The following is a 20,826-nucleotide window of genomic DNA, read 5'->3' as shown; positions in this document are numbered from 1 at the left end:
TCTCTTTGAATGCAAAGATCCTGAAGCTTAGAGAGATTTAGTAAAATTCCTGAAGACATATACATTATAAATAGTATATGTACATGTGCATACACACATATGGGTATATATATATATATATATATATATATATATCCAAAACTCTTGAATTTTCCACAGCTAGACAAGACTGCCTCATTAATAAAATGGAATTTTATTTACCCAAAACTCCCTAGCCCCTGAGTAGGTAAGGCAAGCCAACGAATTAGAATGCTTTTGGTCTCCTACAATACTTCTAACTATATGCACCTCTAAACTACATGATCTATACACTAGAAAACAACTTTTATTTATTTGTTTGTTTATTTATTCATTTTTTATTGAGAGAGTGATACAGAGCACATGAATGGGGGAGGGGGAGAGAAAGAGAGAGAGAGAGAGAGAGAGAGAGAGAATCTCAAAGTAGGCTCCACACCCAGCAAAGAGCCCCATACAGGGCTTAGTCTCTCCACTGTGAGATCATGACCTGAAGCAAAAACAAGAGCCAGTTGTGTAACCTACTAAGCCACCCAGCACCCCCAAAAAAAATCTCATTTTCAAAAGTCTACAGTGGCCCAGTTATTTCATATTTCATATTGCATGTATATTGCTATTAATCCCAAATATAATTTTTTCAAGGGCATGTTTTCCCATTCCAATTCAGAAGAACCCTATTGGTTCCCCCATTTCCTAATATAAAATGAGGATAACCTGCCCTCTACCCTCACACAGTTGTTGAAGGATAAAATTTATGCAAAATCATCTTTTTTGTTGGAGTGAGCTATGTTGCAATTTTTCAGTCCCATTGTTAGGGACTGATCTATTCCAGCTGCTAACTCAGGAAAGGAAAGGTAAGCCCTGGAACGCTGCCAGGGCCAACTGCTCAGACCCAGAGAATCCCAAGGGGGCTGGACAAATCAAAAGCACAGCTCCTGGCTGGTTTTGCCAGCAATGTTTCCAAACCAACTCAGATAAACTCATCACAAGAGAAGCCTATAATTCAGGAGAGGAGGGTTTAGAAAAGAGAAAAGGAGAAATTTATTTCGGGTGCTGGCAGCCAGAGAAAGTGGCAGGCTCAAGCCCCAATAACCGACTGCTCCACCAGCTAAATGGACACCGAGGTTTTATAGAAAGGGTTTGGGGTGGCGGGCAGGGTATGTGAAAGAAGCAAGCAGAAAGCGTGTGATCATGAGTCCATAGGTGTTCAGCCCGGGATCGTGGGCAGGGAAGGGGGTGTGTTGGGTGTGGTCTCCTAGGCATTCTGTTGCTATCAGGACTTTTCTGGTCTGGAGGTTGGAATGTTCCTGTCAATGCAAAACATCTTCATCATGCCTCAAGAAAGTGTTACAGGAAATAAGAACAATGAGTTTCAGTTACAGCACCAGTTAAGTGGTCTTGTCTATTTCTGGTTTTAACTCTTGAGCAAGAGGGCTTATTAACACCATGACCTAAAATAATGCTTTACACATAATAACTCTAAATAAATAATTGAATGGATGATCTTTGACCTCTTGGTTCCACATACAACTCCAAAGAAGAAACACCATAAAAACTATTACCTATTACTATATTATAATTAAAAGAAACCATTTTTAGTGTTCTAAAAACAATATACTTTACATAGGTAACTATCATTCCCTTTACCATTTTCTTTATATACATCTGTTAATTTTGCATTTGAAGGGGCGCGAGGGCATAATACAAAAGCATGGGAAATCCCCAAAAATACTTGTTCAAATCTCCAAAATATTGTTAATAGTATTTATGGTCTTTATGAAAGTTAAATAACTTGTTTGTGCTTCAGTCTCTATAGCTGCAAAACTGGAGCTAAATATTTACCCCATTGATTAGTTATGATAAAAAGGCACTGTACCTGGTACATATTACACATAAAATAAGTTATCATTAGTTTATTGTCATCACCATCAATATGTTCAAGCCAATACAATGAAGTTAGAAAGAATTACTTCATAATCTACCATTTATATGTACAATTTACTGAAATGTGTTTTTTTAGGTGTGAACAATATTCGATAATTGATGGGCATTAAGTTAATTAGGGTGCACAAAGCACTAATTGCAGGGAACCAAAAGGATTCCCTAATACAAATGCCTCTCAAAATACAGAATTATTGTAATACCATCTACCGTAGTGTAGTAGTTCTATCAGCACACCATTACATATTTTTTCTCTGCAAAATCTAAATTTGCATACTCAAACGATGAATTTGTGCCCTTAGATGTTTAAACTGAATTTTTTTCTTTTCTTTCCTTATTGCTTTCCTTCATTTTTCCTTTTTTTCTTTTATCTTTCTTCCTTTTTTTTTCGTTTCCAAAAATTTAAACTTCATTCAATATTCCAAGAAAATGAAACATTTTGCTAACTTCCTCCCCTTATTTTATTTTATTCTCTCTTTACCCAAACTCTATTTTTAAATCCCTTTACTTCCAAGAAAGTCTCAAAACTCATTCATTCTAGAGTATAAACATATAAAGGCCAGATAAGAATTATAGTGATATTTGTGGAAAGGAGAAAGGTGTTATTTTACATTGGTTTAAACTAAAGTACTCAATCATCTAACAAACACCACCAAGTATAAAAAATTGGCCCTCAAAAATCTCACCCACTCATGGCTGGCTCCTGCCGAATTTTCATAACTGCATCTCTACAAAGTCCTAAATTATTGACTCAACACTTAAAGAAAAAGTATAACTGTCAGAAGCAAAATAGAAACACCAAAAGCACAAGAAATCAGTTACATAACTTTTAAAGCACACGTTATGAGTTTATTCCAAACTTCTTGTCAAGGTTTGTCAAGAATATTGAATATTAATAATAGTTAAATAGTTAAATAATAATAATAGTTAAAAAGACCCTAAATACAATTTTGTGTAAAGATCTAACACAGCTATATCCAAGTGATCCTTCCAAACTTTTTCTCCTTGCTCATATTGTATCTGTATCTCCTAAAAATAAGAATATTAGTTATATTTGCTTAGGAATCAGAAAAGAAAATGCTCATCCTTTCATTTTGGTTCATATTTACCAAAGTATTACACCTTCATGTTTATTGTATCAAACCATATTCCAGTTAACACCTTAGCTATGGGCCCTTCAATCTTGGATAAATGTAATGGAATTCTGAGTATGTCTAACAGAATTGCCTTCCAGTCTATTCTCAACCGGCATTATATTACGCCATGTTTCTTTTCAGGTCTGAATAGCTAAACCTTACATTTGATAGATTAAAGCAATGCTTTTTTTTATTATTAAAAACACATACTGAGAAGAATAAACTTAAGAAAGAATAAAGATTGACTCTGTAAATTGGACCATAGAAAGTGCAAACCACAAAAGAGAATGGAGTTACATTAAAATAAGTATAATTTAAAAGTCAAATTTAAACATATGCAGAAAGCATATGAAATTGTGTGTATTTTAGCCATCAAGAACAGACAATGTTATTTGCCTCCAAATTCTTAAGTTTCTTTAATGAAATAATATAATGTTTAAAATATGAGGAAAACCACTGTAAAAACTGAGTTGTGTTACTATGGCAACAGAAAACCATTCAACTAGTCTTAGGCACTAACGAAAGTGAAAATGAATCCTTGCTCCATGAGAAATAATTATTAAAGACGGATATGCACGATGCTAGTTACACTTTTGAGTTAAAAAATAGTGCAGTAATATTTAAAAGCATATTTCTTACATTTCTTATAGGAACATTATGCTCTGAGTCTTTAGAAATAAACTTTTTAAAAATTAAGAAAACATAGCTCTAATTCTGGAGACAACATGTGATGTCTCTTGGGATAAAGATGGTAGATCAAAACAATTGATTTCATTTTCTGCTTCACTCAACATATATTTATTAGGCTTCTATGTCCTAGCACTGTGATGGGTACTGTGGATAAAATATTGAACAAACAATACAATCCCTATTATCTTGGTTACAAAGTAAAGTAGGAAAGACAGCAATCATTTAATCATATATATATATAGTCATGTGTAATCATAGGATCTTTGCATATGTTGTTTCTGCTGTCAGAAGCAATGGGTGGAAAGGAGGGTAGGAAACAAATTCCTGACATAGAGAGAATGTTTGGTGATTTCTAGAAACTGTTTTAAAAAAATCCGGTAGGGGCCCAAACATTCACGACCTTCGAGACCAGTTAAGACTTTGGTATTTAGTCTGAAGGCAATAAAGAACTAGTGAGAGAAACGATTCAGAAAAAAATGAAATAGTCATATTTTCATCTCAGAGAAAATTAAATTTCAGTTTTGTTGGGGAAACAATTATCAAAATCTTACAAAACAACAAAAGATTTGTATGTGAATGGCTGAGTTGCATGTCAGTTCCGGCTGCCAGGCTACACTTCTGCTCCTCACCATTTTTTTTCATTTTCAGATTATGCTGAAGGAGCAACTCCTACTGGGATGTGTTCTTCTCATGGCACAACAAAAAGAGTTCTCGGCAACTGGCAATGTCCTAAAGCCTCTAGCTTTAAAGTGAAAGATCTTTTGCTCCAATGCCATTGGTTCCCACGAGCCAGATGGCCAAGACTTAAGTAATCTGAAAACCTACTTTATCCACTCAGAGGCATGGTAAACTACACGGCAAGTGGATGGGAGAGGAAATATGTAATTATTAGAGAAGGGAGAGTATGATTAGGAATAATAACACAATCTACTGTAGAGAATATTCTAACTTACCCACATATGTATGTTTAAATATATTTTTGTGACTTTAATAAAAGTATAAGATCATTGAGCAAGGTCATACCATTCTTAATATCACCTTTCTTGTTATTTAAGTATGAGGAGACAGGTGGTAGATCTATCATTAATGAAGCATTTAGAGGAAGTATTCAAGGATGACTACTTCAAGCAATAATTTGAAGACATCCTGCAAAATGTCATAAAATATGTATCTTCTAATAAAACAAAACAAAATTAAAAATCTTGTAGCTAATGGATTTTGAATCTCACATTGTGATTCATAGTTGTTGTTTTGTTTTATCTATATCAAGCAATTTACTTTTAAAGGTCCCATGACCAGAATATCAGGGCTTATTCCCAGCTATTTGTGCCCATACATACCACAAATATACACAGTAATATCTCATGTAAATAAACCTTAAAACTTAGCCAACCACTTCCCATAAAGTAGTGCAGTTAATTGATGAACATAGTGAGGGTAATGATTTGGCATTTAAAATCTGAATCATATTTTATTTGAGAATTGATAGTTTAACTTTATTAGAGATAGATAACCAAAATATATGTGCTAAGGTAGTAACTTCATTTTGTACTTTTTAATGAAGGAATTTCTAAAGCCATAAACAATTATCTCTTTGCCACTGAAAACGCTGCCTAATGATCTGGCCTCCTGGAAATTTCACCAATTTTTCTGGAAATTCGAACACCTCCTGCCTGATCAAACTGTACAGGAATTGTAACATTTCTTAAAAAGTATCTTATTAATCCTAATAAATACTAATTTTCATAAGTATTATTTCATGGAAGTTTATATTCATTGGGTTTACCTTTTTAAAAGCCACTCATTTGTAATGTTAGTGTTCTTTTGCTATGTAACAAATTATTACAAATTTAGCTATTTTGAGCCATACAAATTTATTGTCTCACATTTTCCTTGGGTCAGGAATCTAAGTACAGATTAAGTTGGCTCTTGTGCTAAGAGGGTCACCAGGGTGGAATCAAGATGGCAGCCAGGAACTGCAATCCTGGCTATTGGCAGAATCCAGTCTCTTGAGGCTGTAGGGATGGAAGTCTCCATTTTCTAGCTTATTGGAGGTCAGGAACACTCTCGACTCCTAGAAGCTCTCCTGAGGACCTTACCAATCTCCCACCACCCCCTTAAGGCAGTTCACAACATGGTAGTTTGTTTCTTCAAAGACAGCAGGATCTACTGTTTGATTCTTTGTGTTAAGGGTTTGACTGATTATATCAGAATCACTCAGGAAAATCTCCCTTTTCATTAATTCAAAGTCAACTTATTAAGGAGTTTATTTATATATACAGAATTCTTTTTGCAGTATATGGTCACATAATCACAGGAATGATAGTCCATCATATTCACAGGTCCTTCCCACAATCAAGGGGAGGGGATGGAATCCTCAGGGCCATTTTAGAATTCTGCCTACTACACACAGTTACACTTTTTTGGTTGTTGTTGTTGCTTGGACAACTGGCCCTGCTGACTCACTCAACAATCTAAAATTGTAGAAATGAAATTTCAATCCACACAATTCATTAGAAGTACAACTTGATAATCTATACAGCTAGAAGGTCCTTAAAAAAAAATGCTCACAATATATACCATGCTGAAAAACCTTTATAATTAAAAACTCACTTCACATAAACACATATTTAAATCTAAAATAATTTTATTATAAACAGTGAGTGAATCAGAGAGGTTTAAAGGGGAAGTAGGATGGGTTCTTTAATCATTTTACTCTCACAAGTTTCTCTAATTCAATCCTTCCCTTTCACTTACTCCCTTTTCTCTAGGGATGACCCTGGGCAAACATCAACACAGAGAATCTCTACTAGCAATTTTATTAATTAGTAAAAACCATAATCCTAGGGTACTCTGGGTTCCTAAAAATTGTGAACTACATTTTTAGTGAACAAGCAAACAAATCAATGAGAGTGAGAAAGAGAAAGGGAGAATATTGGCTGGCAACCCTAAATTTATCCCAACCCAATATAAGTCCTGAAATTTGTATTTTAAACTGAATGCTCAGTAAATTTCAAAAGTTGCATTTATTTCCCTTTATTTCAAATTCTTAAGACAGCCTTTATATATTCAAAAAATATGTATATATCTGAACTATTTTTTTTTCTTTCATTAGATGTGTATAATGAATTGAATATATGAGGATGGAAGTTGATAAATGTTAAATGATGAAGGAAATTATTACCTTTAAACGTAAGTAGAAAAATCCAAAGGCTAATAAGGGCTTAAAAACCTGGACACCATTGGTGTTGCCATTTATTAGTAAAAAAAATATATCTAATTTCATCATGGTATACATTACAGTATAAATATTTAATTGTTGATCAAAACCACTCAAGGGAGAAATGGGTTTTAAGGTACATTCTTCAGGCAGATATAAAGAAGTGCTCAATTACCCAATTCAGTTAGAACTTGAAATCTGAACACTTTTGAAATTCATGGCCAATTTGAATGGATTGACACTAACCTTCTTATTATTCTGTAATACTTTTTTTATTGTTTATAAACTCCCTTTACTGTTATGTATTTTATCCTATCATGAAATAATGATTCAGATTTGAAAATATGGAGATGTAAACTATAAACAATTAGCTTTACCATACTGGATAAGATAAACCTATATATATGTATATATATGAATATGAACAGAGATTATTAATCAAAATATAACTTAAAAATATAAGACCATTCTACCTACCAGACTGGCAAAACTATGAAAAATGTTTGGAAAAATGCACTGAAATTTCACTGTAACACTTTAATCCTAAGAAAAATTTAACAAAAAGCAGACTACCATTCATTTTACCAGAGAAGTTTAAAAGGTAAAGATAATAAAAGGATCTCAATTCTAAGGTGATCTCTTGCTCTGAGCCCTTGAGGACTGTATTACAAAAAGATTTCACAGTATCCCTTTAACCATCAATAAAATGAACAGATATTCAGAAATTTAGGAATTTATTCATAATTCTGAAAGTATCTTTGTCAGCTCTTCCTACAAACCATTTATACATCATTCTACCATTTAAGTTAAGAGAAAAAAATTAAGACAGTACAAAACATAAAATCATCTTAAAATTTTTTTTTATTCTACAAATTTACTTTAGCATAATCGATCTTTCGGGGTGTTCAGTTCAAGAAATTGTAACATGTGTATAAATTCGTGTAACCACCATAATGATCAGGCTTCAGAATAGTTCCATCGCCACCCAAAAAACTTACTGGGCTATTTTTTTTAATCACGGCATGCCCTGACCCCTGGAAAATACTGATCTGTACTCCTCACTAGGGCTTTGTCGTTTCCATAATGTCACATACATAAAATACACAGTAGGTGACCTTTAAACGAAATGTGGAATGTTGGATAGGTACAAACAAGAGTAACCACCCCCCCCCAAAAAAAATCTTAATATAATCACATAGAGCTTATTAAAAGTAACTTTGTGGAAATGGAGCTTAGAATTCCTCTCGCAGGCTTAGAACCGAGGACGAAACTAGTCCTATAATATATGAGGTCAGAATGGAAGGATGGAAATGATGCCTTCTGTTACCAGACTAAGACAAGAAAATGTAAAGCTGTCCTCAAATTCACCTCTCAGGAATATTTATCTTTTAGATATGTCCTACAACTTTGGAATTTATTTTAAGCTGGCTGTACGCATTTCCCCCTTTGGAACACGGGGCACAGTATATCCACCTGTTAGGGTCAATTAATTTGTGAAAGAGCTCCAACAGCTTTGAGCAAAAGCTCTTTTCCATTTATTAAGGCATCAGAGAGTTGCCATATGTTAATTGCTAATCCATTTCTCACTTTGAATAGTGAGACAACAAAAAGACATTTTTTGCGCAGCATATTAAATTATTTTTTAAAATAGCAATGGATATTGCTCTATCCATGTGGGATAAACTTTTCCCTAAGAATTTCTCTCTTATTTCTGAACTTGTTTTCTCTATTCCAGTTTTTGGAGACAAAAATATGGACAAAGTTAAAAAATTCTTTTAGGGGTACCTGACTGGCTCAGTCAGTGGAGCATGAGACTCTTGATTTCCAGGTCATGAGTTCAGGCCCCACATTGGGCCTAGAGCTTATTTTAAAACAAGAATGGGAGGGGTCTTTCAAATGATTTTGATTCATCTTTACAAATCGGTTGAAGTCATGAGTATAATAATTTATAATAAGGAACAACTCCAGGGGTGCCTGGCTGGCTCAGTTGGTTAAGTGTCTGACTTCTGCTTATGTCATGATCTCACGGTTCATGGGTTCAAGCCCTACATCATGCTTCTGATTCTGTGACTCCCTTTCTCTCTTCCTGTCCCCTGCTCATGTTCTGTCTCTCAAAAATAAATAAACGGGGGGGGGGGGGAAGAACAACTCCCTAAATATTGGCTTATGATGAAAATCACATAACTTTGTATCAATTAAGATATTGTTTTGTTAGCTAGACCTTTCAAATAGCAAATTATTAGAGCAGACAACATTAAATAAAATCATTGCAACTAGCTGGAGCTGTCACATCTAGAAAGTGATAAAGAAGCTTCCACATTCCCACTTGAATTCACGGTATTTTATTGGTTGTTGGATGGTTTCAATGACCACTTCGAACTCCATAAAAAAGTAAAGGAGAACATTTCCAAAGTGTTTAATTATCTACATTAGGATCTCTATCCATTACAGATGTATGTTTAAAATAATTCAAGGATTAAAAAAAAGGAATACATATTTATTTGAATTTATACTTCCTATTATCTTCCCATTCCTTAATATAATATAGAACTTCAAAATCCATCAGTCATTATATTTATAAGATGGCGAGAATATCCTGATTCACATACTAAACTTCACTATCTTAGAAGGTTGCAAAGTCTTAACAATGAAAAGTCAGTAAATAATAAAATAACAAAGGCTTGTCTTGAAATACTGTTTTTTGTTCACTGCAGATTAGAGAGCTGTCACAGAAAATTACACAAAGATAAAATCTGGTCCGCAATCTGCAAGGCCTTAGGAAACAGCTATTTTCCAAATAAATCTCAAAATATTATTTTTATTTTGTTCTTGAGCACTTCACACTCATGCTGCAGCTGGTTCATTTCTCCACTGAGGACAGTTAGACAATTCCTGTATTTTCCTCTATTGTATATTCTATTCCATAAGCTACTTAAGAAGTCATTGGCCTCGACGAACAACAATAAACATTTATTGAGCCTCAACTATGTGTTAGGTACTTTATTAGTCACACGGCTTAGAACAGAGAGTCACTTCAAAGCAAACATACCCAGTTAGATTTCCTACTTCCTATCTTTCTGAGGACTGTATCTAACCAACCACTTGGAGCAGTCATTCACAAGAAAAAATTTGTTGTTCATCAGTTGATGAATTTTGTGCTCCTGAAAATATGATACAGAAGAGTCAGCATTGCATCTGGGGAGTAGCTAAGGATTAGTCATCTGAGTAAGCAAATAAGGAGAGGACAGGAGTAAGGGCTCTGGCTAGGAGTTTATGGGTCAGAAAGGGAACTTGGTGTGGAATGAGAGTATAACGAAAGAGGATTTGATGTGATCTGGTGGAGAGAAAAGAGGGACCAATGCTATGCAAAAACGTGGAGTGGTGTAGATTTACTATGTGCCACTCATTTTGTATTTTCTTTGGCTCTGTGGACACAACAGTTCCTTTTTACTTACCTCATATAACTAATATTTCTCTATCCACCCACCAACAAAATTTGTTCTTAAAAAAATATAACTTCCTTTGCTTCAAATTCTACCCCATTTGTCAAATGCTGGAAAAGAGTCAGCTAAAGATAAGACTCAATGCATTATATATACAGCACCCATAGATCCTGCCACCTTAAGGTCAGCCTTTGCCCTTCCCTTAAAGAAAAAAAAATAGTGTTTAACCCAACTCTGGACGTCCCATTCTCCTTTTGAGGATTTAGAATACCAGAAGAGAAACTAAGCAAGAGCCACCTTCTTCAGGGGAAAAAGGGAGAGAGTAAAATTTTAAATGTCTCGTTTTTCTTCTCTGGTTATTTCAGTTTTATCCTTGACTTATTTTTGGGTTTGGATCCTATTAATCTGTCTTTGCATCTAGTCGCTGTAAGCTCATAAAAGCAAATCACAGATGACAGCTAAGCAATGATTCACAACCCACATCCTTCTCCAAACCCACCTAGCCTGCCTAATTGCACTACATACTCCTGCTTTCGAATTCATGATTCCTTATGGTAACTTCAATAGTCTTCTTCAAACTTCACCCTCCCTCAGCTTGTACACCCACCCACCCAGCTTGTACTGGTTTCCTAATAGACTTCAGCATTTTAGATGCTGGTGAGTCTCTACTACCTTTGGCATTATCTGTGGGCAGCAAATGGTTAACTCATCAGTCTGAGTTACTTAGAAGTTGCACATTCCAAAACACAAAGGTCTGCCTTTAGATCTGGTCATGGGCAGCTCTTACAAGATAATCTCTGGACACACACACACACACACACACACACACCAGTAAAAAAGTGCTTTTTATTAAAAGAAGCAGCAACATGAAGGGCAGACCAAAAATAAATATCCTTAACAGAGTGGCACTTAGGTTTTTTAAAATGAAATCTATGCCTCATTTTTGCTTTGTGTCCCACCCCCTCCTCCTTCCCCACCCAACTGTGGATCCATCTTTAGTTATAAAAGGTCACTTATTGTTGTACGATCATATGCTGCCCTGCCTCTATGTCTCTGGTCATTCTATTGCCTGTGTGTGGAAGATCTATCCTCCTCATTTCTAACTTTTGAAGTCTTACCCTTCAAGACTCAGTTCAAATATAACTTTTTTGATGACACGTGTCACGATCCACCAGTCAGAATCAGTTGTTCACTTTGTGCTGCTTCAGGCGTTCGGCTCACACTTTTATTACGAATTCACATTCTTAGGATTGTTGTTTGTATCTCTGTCCATCAGCTGATTAAAGAACAGGAAAACAAGTGTTTAAATTGTTTTTATATCCTCTAATTTGTGGTGGTGCCCATGAGCAGGTGGGTTTGTAGCCCCCTCTATATCCTTTTCACTCCTCCCAATTCCAACCTATCAATTTATAATCTAAGTAAAAAGCATAATTGTTATCCAAAAACAGTGTCAACATGAGTCTTCTCATCTCACTTTCTCATCAGATTGCAACCAATATACACAAACCATATGAATTTTTTGGAATCACTTCTAATTCTAGTGCTTTGTTCACAAGAAACAGTGTTTCAATTACATGTGATTGAAGGCAAAGGCCACCCAGTCTCTCCATTGACTATTCTCCATTGACCCACAATTAATCAACCTCCTAGTTAGATGGCAAGTTATTGAAAATTAATGTTTTAAGTAACAAATGTTAGTGCAAGACAATAGGATTAAAAATGTATAAGCATAAAAGTGAATTTGATTTGGGTACATTAATAAAATATATAATTTTACATATATGTCTAAATAAATAGAAAGAATTAAATAAATGGGTTATAAGTCATACACAAAGAAATGACAAAGGCCACTTTTTAAAAAATAGCACATCCATAATCAACATAACTAGTTCTGTGACCATACCTATTGCTGTCTTTTTACAGAACTATGACTACCAGGTCACAACCAAATTTGTCAGCTGAATTCCAGCTGCAAAATTCATGTTTCTCAGAGATATATGAGGGGGAGAAGAAACACGGCCTCATTTTCAATCCCTAGGTTGAGACCACAGTGTGGGCTGGAAAATGATAAACTTCAACTTTTTAAATGAGCTCGTTTTACGTGGATATCACTTACAAAGAATAAATGTGAAGCAGTAACAGTGTATTTTCTGATACATTTCAGACTTCAGCCAAAGCTAGAAAGGGTGGCTGTAGCATTACAGAAAAAAATTTCCTGGCTACCAACGCATATTGCATACAGCTGTCTAAAATAATCTCATCAAACTGATACATAGTATACAGTTACAGATCTTCATAATATAAATATTCACTGTAAGGCAAAAATGATCACATTAGATTTTTAATTTGATTTAAACAATCTATTTTTGCTTTTACTTTCATATTTTTTCCCAAAAGCTGAAATTTATCCCATGACCTAGTAAAAAACAACATTTTCTAGTACATGTACAATTGGGATTTTATTTTACTTTTTTTTTTTTAACTTTTAGTTTCAATCCTAAAATTGAAGTGGTATTTTTTTTAATCTTTACCTTTGTTTATTTTTTTTAATCTGAGTTTTTAAAATTTTAAACAATAATGTTCAGTCTTTAAGCACAAAGATGCAAAATACGGCATTTAAGATCTCCAATGTCAACCCATGTACCTACTATACCTTCTTAGCTAAACTTTCCTCCGAATCGTACAATAGCAAGATGATTTAGTTATGTTGACCTCAGATTGCTGACTAGTTCAAGAACAATGTCTTTCACCCATAAGATGTATTAGTCACAGTACCAAACACTGTATACACTCTAATGTAAATCGACATAGTAACATGATTTAGGGGCACCTGGGTGGTTCAGTCACCAAGCGTTTAACTTTTGTATTGGCTCAGGTCATGATCTCACAGTTCTTGAGTTCGAGCCCCACATTGGGCTCTGCACTGTCAGTGCAGAGCCTGCTTGGGATTCTCTCTCTCCCTCACTCTGTCCCTCCTGTGTGCGCTCTCTCTCTCTCTCTCTCAAAATAAATAAGTAAAAAAAAAACTAAAAAAAAAATAGTAGCTTGATTTAGACACAGATATTTGAGTTCAAATACTAGACCAAACAATAGTCATGTCACCATGGTAAACAACTCGGAACTCTTTGCACCTCCCTTTCCTCATTTGATTTGTGACTTGTGATTTGATGTGTGATTTGATTATAATAGAGTACTTAATTCATGGAGTTTTTATGAGGATGAAATTAGTATCTGAAAAGTGTTACACAACTTGCAAGTGCTCAATAATTGTTAATTGGTGTTTTAGTTCTAGCTCTGTCACCAAATAATGTGGAACACCAGGCAAGTCATTTACTCTTAAGCAAAGATAATAGCACTTTCACGAACTGGTTATTAAGGATGCCACAAGTGCAAAATTTTAGTAATTTATGCATTAACTTAAAAAGATTTTTTTAATATAAGTAATCAATCTTAACGGAAATGAAGTAAACAGAGTTAACAATGTGCTGAAAGAAAGTATAATGGTAACTGGGAGATTTGAGAAGATAAAAAAAGAGAGAGAAAGAGAAGAAAATAAACCAAAACATTGCCTATTCCTGAGCTGGGAACTCGATAAACTCAGAATAGAATGTGTGACACGTACAGACCAAAAGTAAAAAAGTTTAATAAAACACAGAAACCTGGAAAATATTATGAACTTATGATAGGGTAATTATTTTAGAAAATGTAACATGATAAGTACCCAATAAATAATATGAATACATATGTATTCAGAACAATCTTACCATGTATGTATTTTTATCTCCAATTCATTAATTGGGAAACAAGTTCCAAAAATTTAAGTTTTTTACCCAAGATCCACAACACAACTTGAACAATGTTAGAGCTGGAATTCAAACGTAAGTCCTTGCCTATAAAGCCTGTGTTATTTCTAGGGTATTAAACTGCCCCTCAATTCCATGAAATCATATTAGAAGTGTGTCTGAAAGCAATGGCAGAAACTGAGGCTGAAACAGCCAATACATAAAGTGCCAAACATTTTAGAAAGATTATGTCTCTTTTCCATTAAAAAGAAATGAAATGTATGGTTCAGGTGGCCAGACAAATAAGTGGTAATGGTATCATCAATATCCTAAAGGAAGAAGTTGAATAATTAATTAACACTAGAAAAACATTAACAATGCAAGAGTGAAAAGAACTGACATAATCTTCTATAAGGTTGTATAAGGTTGACTTTGTATATTATATTTTATATTGCACTATTATATATATATATATATGTGTATATATATATATATATGTGTATATATATATATATATATATATATATATATCAACTTGTATAGGGAATTCCAAAAATAGTTCTGCCACGGGCAATTTTAACCTTTCATATTGGCTTTAGAAGCTAACATTACACTTCTTATCCACTGGTGAGAAGCAAATTTAATCTATCATCCTTATGACACTCTGTGTCTTATACTCCCTATATTGGTGAAGATAGGCTTACTTCTTACTTGCTGTAGCCCACAAGTGTCAAAATTTCTGTAGCTTACAACAGAAAACATTTATTGCTCATTGAAAAATACCTAAAATGGGTTTTTCTAATCAGTGACTGGCTCTCCTTCAAGCTGTGATTTGGGGATCTAGGCCTCTTCCAAATTGTGAATGTCATCTCTGATCTTCATTATTTGGCTTCTGAGATCCACAGACTATGCATCAAGGAAAAGAACAGGGCAAAAATCATACATGGGAGGTTTTGTAGGCCTGACCTAGAACTCTGTAGACTTCATACATTTCCACATTGTGTATATATTCCTTTGGCTAGAATTCATTCACATGGTTATACCTACCTACAAGGGAGGATGAAAAAGGTAGTCTAGTTCTATGCACAGGAAAAAGATTTGGTGACAAACTAGCCAGTCTGTCTACTTGAAGATGATACCTCATTCCAAAGTTCCACATATCTCAATGAATTGAGGTCCATTACAAACGCATCCCTCCTAAGACGCTTGAGTTCTCCCAACATAGATGTGATTTCTGTCATATGTGAGTCATTAAACAAGTTTGTAGGGTTTTTGTTTTGTTTTGTTTTGTTTTTATATTACTTTTAAAAATTTCATCTTAAAGACAAAATAGGTTAACAGTGTGACTCAGAAGCCAACATCACAAGTTCAAATTCCAACATGCTTACTTATTAACTTCCTGACCTTGAAAAGTTGCTTTAACTCTCTGAGACTTAGTTTACTTATCAATAAAAGAATACTCATCTTGAAGTACAGGTAAAAGGCTTGATTGGTATAATGTATATAAAGCTCTTAAATGAGTGCCTGACTCAGGATGAGGATTCAGTAAATGTTATCAATTATCTTAAATACGCATTTATTATCTATTTACAAATCTCATTACTTTTACTAAATCATAAATCTCCTGAGGGCCACCATCATGCCTTACTCATTTGGGACTCTATGTATTCTTTCTATAGTACCTTAGGAACATTAGGCAATCAAATATTTATTGGATCAAGCAAATAATATCTTTTTTAGTTTTTAATACAGGTTTCACACACACTGTCGTTTTCATCTGATGAAAATGATAATATATCAGGATAAAATATATAATGATGTTTCATATTCAGTTGCAAAATATTAAAATATGTTTATAGTTTCCTCATGATTTCACCCAGTTTAGTACAAAAACATCCACTTAAATGTATAGGGTGGTATTTATGATTGAGTTTTACCCTGTGTGTCCTTTATATTAACGTAAACTCTTGAACAGTGACCAAAAATCATTACAGCTTGATGTCTTTTCAGTAGCCAGAATGAAATGAATTGGTCTCAGTCCAATTCCTAGTGGACAAGTGTCTAAATCAAAAAACGCCACCACAATTAGCATTACTTTAGTTAATAGTTTTAACCACTGAGGTCAAGGATAAGCTGAATAATAAAATTTGAACTAATCTTGCAATGCAAATTGTAACTGTTTCCAAAATAAAGGTTAGGTAAGCTTGGACGGTTAGCTGTTAACTAGTTAATTCACAGAATAAAAGGGAGAAAAGTGCTCTAATGAGGCTGACTAGGAAATAATGTAATTTTATGAAACTGAATTTTCTTTAGTAGTCATTCATTTCCACAAACAACTTTACCTTTTTTCATGAAAAATTAAATTTCTACCAAAACTAACAAGAATTTTCAACCTACTATTAATCCTGAAAATAAAGTTGAGAATCTAAATATATGCGCATTTATTTCACTCCCAAGTCACAATATAGACAACTCACAGGGAAATTTCTAAAAACAAGGAGGAGCACAAATGTTCCCTAAGGTCCGCACAGAAAAGTAGAAGAAACAAAATTCTTGGCTCCAAGGAACTTCAGCAAAGACTTCCAAGTACAAAGACTAAACATGTTTCTAGTAGCAAAAAGGTAAAAGCTGAATATTCCATCCCTTCATAGAATGATGGGATTTTCTATACTTTAAGGGAATCTAAACATTTTATGTTCACATATAAGATAATTAAGATTATTATAAATTGAGTTTATTTATCCAGAGTTATATAGTGACCTTCACTCTTCACATTGTTCTTAGTGTCTATCCTAGACGATTATGTGCTAACAAAAATCCATATGTATACATGCATGCATGTATGTATGTGTTCGACATTGTTCAAAGACCTGAGAAAAACATCAGTGAATAAAGGAAAACTCCCTGCCTTCATGGAATTTACATTCTAGTGATGGGAAAAGGACAATACATAAGAAATATATTTAATAATGCGATAGTACAAGGTCAAGGAGATCAGTTTTTGAGGTGATGAATTGGTTTGGTAGAACTGCCTTAACAAAGCACCACAGACTGGGTGGCCTACACAGCAGAAATTATTCCTCACAGTTCTGGAGGCTGGAAGTCTGAGATGAAGGATTGGTTTCTTCTGAGAGCCACGAGGAAAGTTTCTCTTGCAGGCCTCTCTGATCGGCCCTCTACTTCCTGTATCTTGACGATATCTTCCCTCTACGTGTGTATCTGTCCAAATTTCCTCCTTTTAAAAGGATACCAGTCATACTGGATTAGGGCTCACACTAATGACTTCATGTTAACTTAGTTAACTTGTTTAAAGATTCTATATCCAAATACAGTCACACTCTGAGGTACTAGGGGTTATGATTTCAACAGGTAAATTTTAGGAGCTTTCAACTCAGCTCAAAACAGGAAAGGGAGTAAAATTGGCATTATTTAAAATGCCAAGTCACGAAGTTGGGTTTGAATGGAAAGGGGATGTTTGGGCAAAGTCATGAAAGAGATGATTTGTAAAACAAAACAAAAGCTACAACATTTTTGCAATAAAAGTTTGTAATAAAAACCAAAATTTGGCTTTAGCTTGGCTTCAGGAAGGCGTGAAACTCAGAACCCAGAATACCTCCAAGAACTTAGGCCGTCCGCGCTCTGTTTATCACTCATCTCTGCTTCTCTGTGGACATCTGCTTCATTCTTTTCCTATCGACCTCCTCTCTCTGCTTGTCAGTCCACATAGTTGTCAAAGGCTCTTCATGGTTTGCAGTTAATACATAGCCTATTTTTAGTTTGTTGTAGAGATGTACTAGCTCTTCCTAAATGCTAATTCTAAATTCCCAGGAAAGAGAGTCCATTTGGCCCAGTCGATTGTGGACAAAGACCTAGGACATGTAGAACAAATATAGCTGCCCAGGATTCTTTTCTGTGGAAGAAAGATGAGGGTACAGCTTGTACCCAGAATGTAAATAAATGACTCCAAAATAGTTTGTGACAGACAGGAAAGATTTTCTCCTCAGCTATTAGATACCACATTTTTTTCACTTTTATTTATTTATTTTGAGAGAGAAAGAGTATGAACACTTAAGCAAGAGAGGGGCCAAGAGAGACAGAGAGAGTATCCCAAGCAGGCTCCACACTGTTGACATGGAGCCCTACTTGGGGCTCAAACCTACAAATTGTGAAATCATGACCTGGGCTGAAGCAAAAAGTCAGCCGCTTAACCGAATGAGCCACCCAGGTGCCCCTAGATACTGCATTTTTTAAAGAAACTTCATTGTTTCAGTTCTTTCTCTTTTTTCTACTCTTATACTTTCTTTATCCCAATTTGCCAATTCTGTGTCAAATCACTCTGAGCATTTCTTCTCTGTTGGGAAAAAATAGAAAGAGCACAGGAAAGGGGGTCATAAAAATAAGGAGAAATCTTAAGTTTCATATTCATACTCTCGTGATCTTAACCAGGCTCCTTTACACCTGGCATATATTAAAGCTCCTATCTCAGTATAGTGTAATTGCTTGTTAATTAAATCCCCAACTATTTACTCAAAATTCATTAAAAATATATTTATTAATTTTTCACTTTCGGCCAGGCACTCTGATAAGCCAGGGTATCCAATGGAGGGAGAAGGAAGGGGGACCTGATACAGTATCTGCATTTAGAAATTGCTATAGACTGAATGTTTGTGTCCCCACCCCTCAAAAAAATTCATATGTTGAATCATACTCTGAAGCGATATTGTTAGAAGGTGGGGACTTGTTAGAAGGTTGTGAAAGTAGAACTCTTATGAATGGGATTAGTGCCCTGATAAAAGAAGCTGAGAAAGCTCCCTCACCCTTCCATCAGGTGAGGTTACAGTGAAAAGAATACCATCAATGAGAAAGCAGGATCTTACCAGACACCAAATCTGCAGGCGCCATGATCTTGGATTTCCCAGGCTCCACAACTGTTAAGAAGCAAATGTTTGTTGTTCATATACCGCCCAGTTAGGATATTTTTTATATCAGCCCAAATGGACTACGGCAGAAATTATTACTATTTGCAGTTCAAATTTTTAATCTGCTTTACTTATCTCAGGAAGTTTGAAGCAGGGTCCTCACATGAAAGTGAAACAGAGACAGTGAAGACAGAGACTGTAAGTTTCTAAAGAACAGGATCTGAATCTTGTTACCTTAAGTGCTCAGGATTTCACATTTTTTAAAAGACTAAGTAATGATCTTCTGTAGAGCATATACCCCGTTCTCATATATTTCATTTATAAGCAACTCTTGAGGGAAATTTCAGACTAGATGGATAACAGAATGATTCTATGACAGACTAGTGGGGGATAAATAAACCAATGTAAAGGTAGGACTGTAACGTAATGTGAGAGAAAAACATTTTGGTTGTCACATACTAATCATATCATAGAATCTTTTAAATCTCAAAAGATGTTCAATCTTCGTTTACCTCTACATGGTTTACCAAAAATGTCATGTATGGTGATGATTTTGTTTTATTTTACCTCTAATTTCATCCTCCAACCTCAACATTTATATCTCTCAAATATTAACAATCCATTAATAGCTATCCCATTTAGGGTTATTAATTAGAATAAAGTTGGCAGTTTGACTTCAGAGTTCAGCCTGTTTTCTTGTGATTCTTTAACACGGTTGACTGCCTGCAAACATTTAAATGATTCCCCTGCCACTTGTCTATGTATTTAAGCAAATAGACTATTACAAGAACAAAGACCTACTTGGTTTTTCTAATTGGACAGAGGATAAAAGAAATCTTTTCCAGCTTTGTTTTATTTCTAAACTCATTTAGCACCAAGTGCATATCCACTTCGACTTTTTTGGAACAGGTTCATTATGAAAATGGTCTAATAATGAGTAGTTGGACCCAGAGTTTTTATACATCCCTAAATGAACGCAAGCTTATTTCTCATCATTTCTTTGTTTTAAAATTATGTTCCTTTTCAGCCCACCCTTTCTGGGGTATCTTCCTAAACATATTCTCTTTTGTACTATGTTTCCTTTGATGTGAATACCTCGTTATATGTAGTAATTTCCATTATAGGTCTACAATATAAATTCATCAACTAATTTCTAGCTGTCTTCTTTTCTTAAATAACTCATTGACAATCTATAATATAGGTGCTTGTTCAAAATCTTATTACTCGTATGAGGGAAATATAAGTAAGTAAGCCTTTAAATAAATAAGAATATAAAATATAAATGGTTTGTAAGTCTGAGGTTGAGGAATTCCAAGCCAAAGATGCACATACTTGTTTTTTTGTTTGTTTGTTTGTTTGTTTTGTGTTGTTTCATTTTGTTTTTTAGGGAATGTGACTCCAGGAAGCAGATCTGAGGAGCAGGGACAGAAAACATGGAAGGAGGAAAAATAATGTAAGATTGCAGGATCTTAAAAACTAAAGATTGGGACAACAGAACCTTCACTTCTATGTAAGTAAAACATGTTTTTGTAAAGCCCTTCAGTTGTCTTGTATGGGCTCCCAATTGCTGATGTTTGATTTTCGGGAATTTTACATGTTGGTTTTCAAACCATTGGTAGTTTGAAATTAGCCATGGTGGTGATAATTTATACCACAGAAATCAGCAAACACTCCCTTCAG

General features: G+C 34.6%; 1 long non-coding RNA gene across 1 annotated transcript; it reads left to right on the top strand.

Moving 5' to 3' along the window:
• Positions 1–6,882: 6,882 nt before the first annotated feature.
• LOC147581975 (uncharacterized) lies at positions 6,883–20,656 on the top strand. Its single transcript, XR_015249817.1, has 2 exons — positions 6,883–6,974; positions 20,534–20,656. It is a non-coding gene; the product is annotated as an uncharacterized LOC147581975 (long non-coding RNA).
• The last annotated feature ends 170 nt before the right edge of the window (positions 20,657–20,826 follow it).

Source organism: Puma concolor, chromosome B1 (genome assembly GCF_028749965.1).
Source record: "Puma concolor isolate L17-30 chromosome B1, mPumCon1.1.hap2, whole genome shotgun sequence".
NCBI lineage: Eukaryota > Metazoa > Chordata > Mammalia > Carnivora > Felidae > Puma > Puma concolor.
This window is presented reverse-complemented; position numbering and strand designations above follow the sequence as displayed.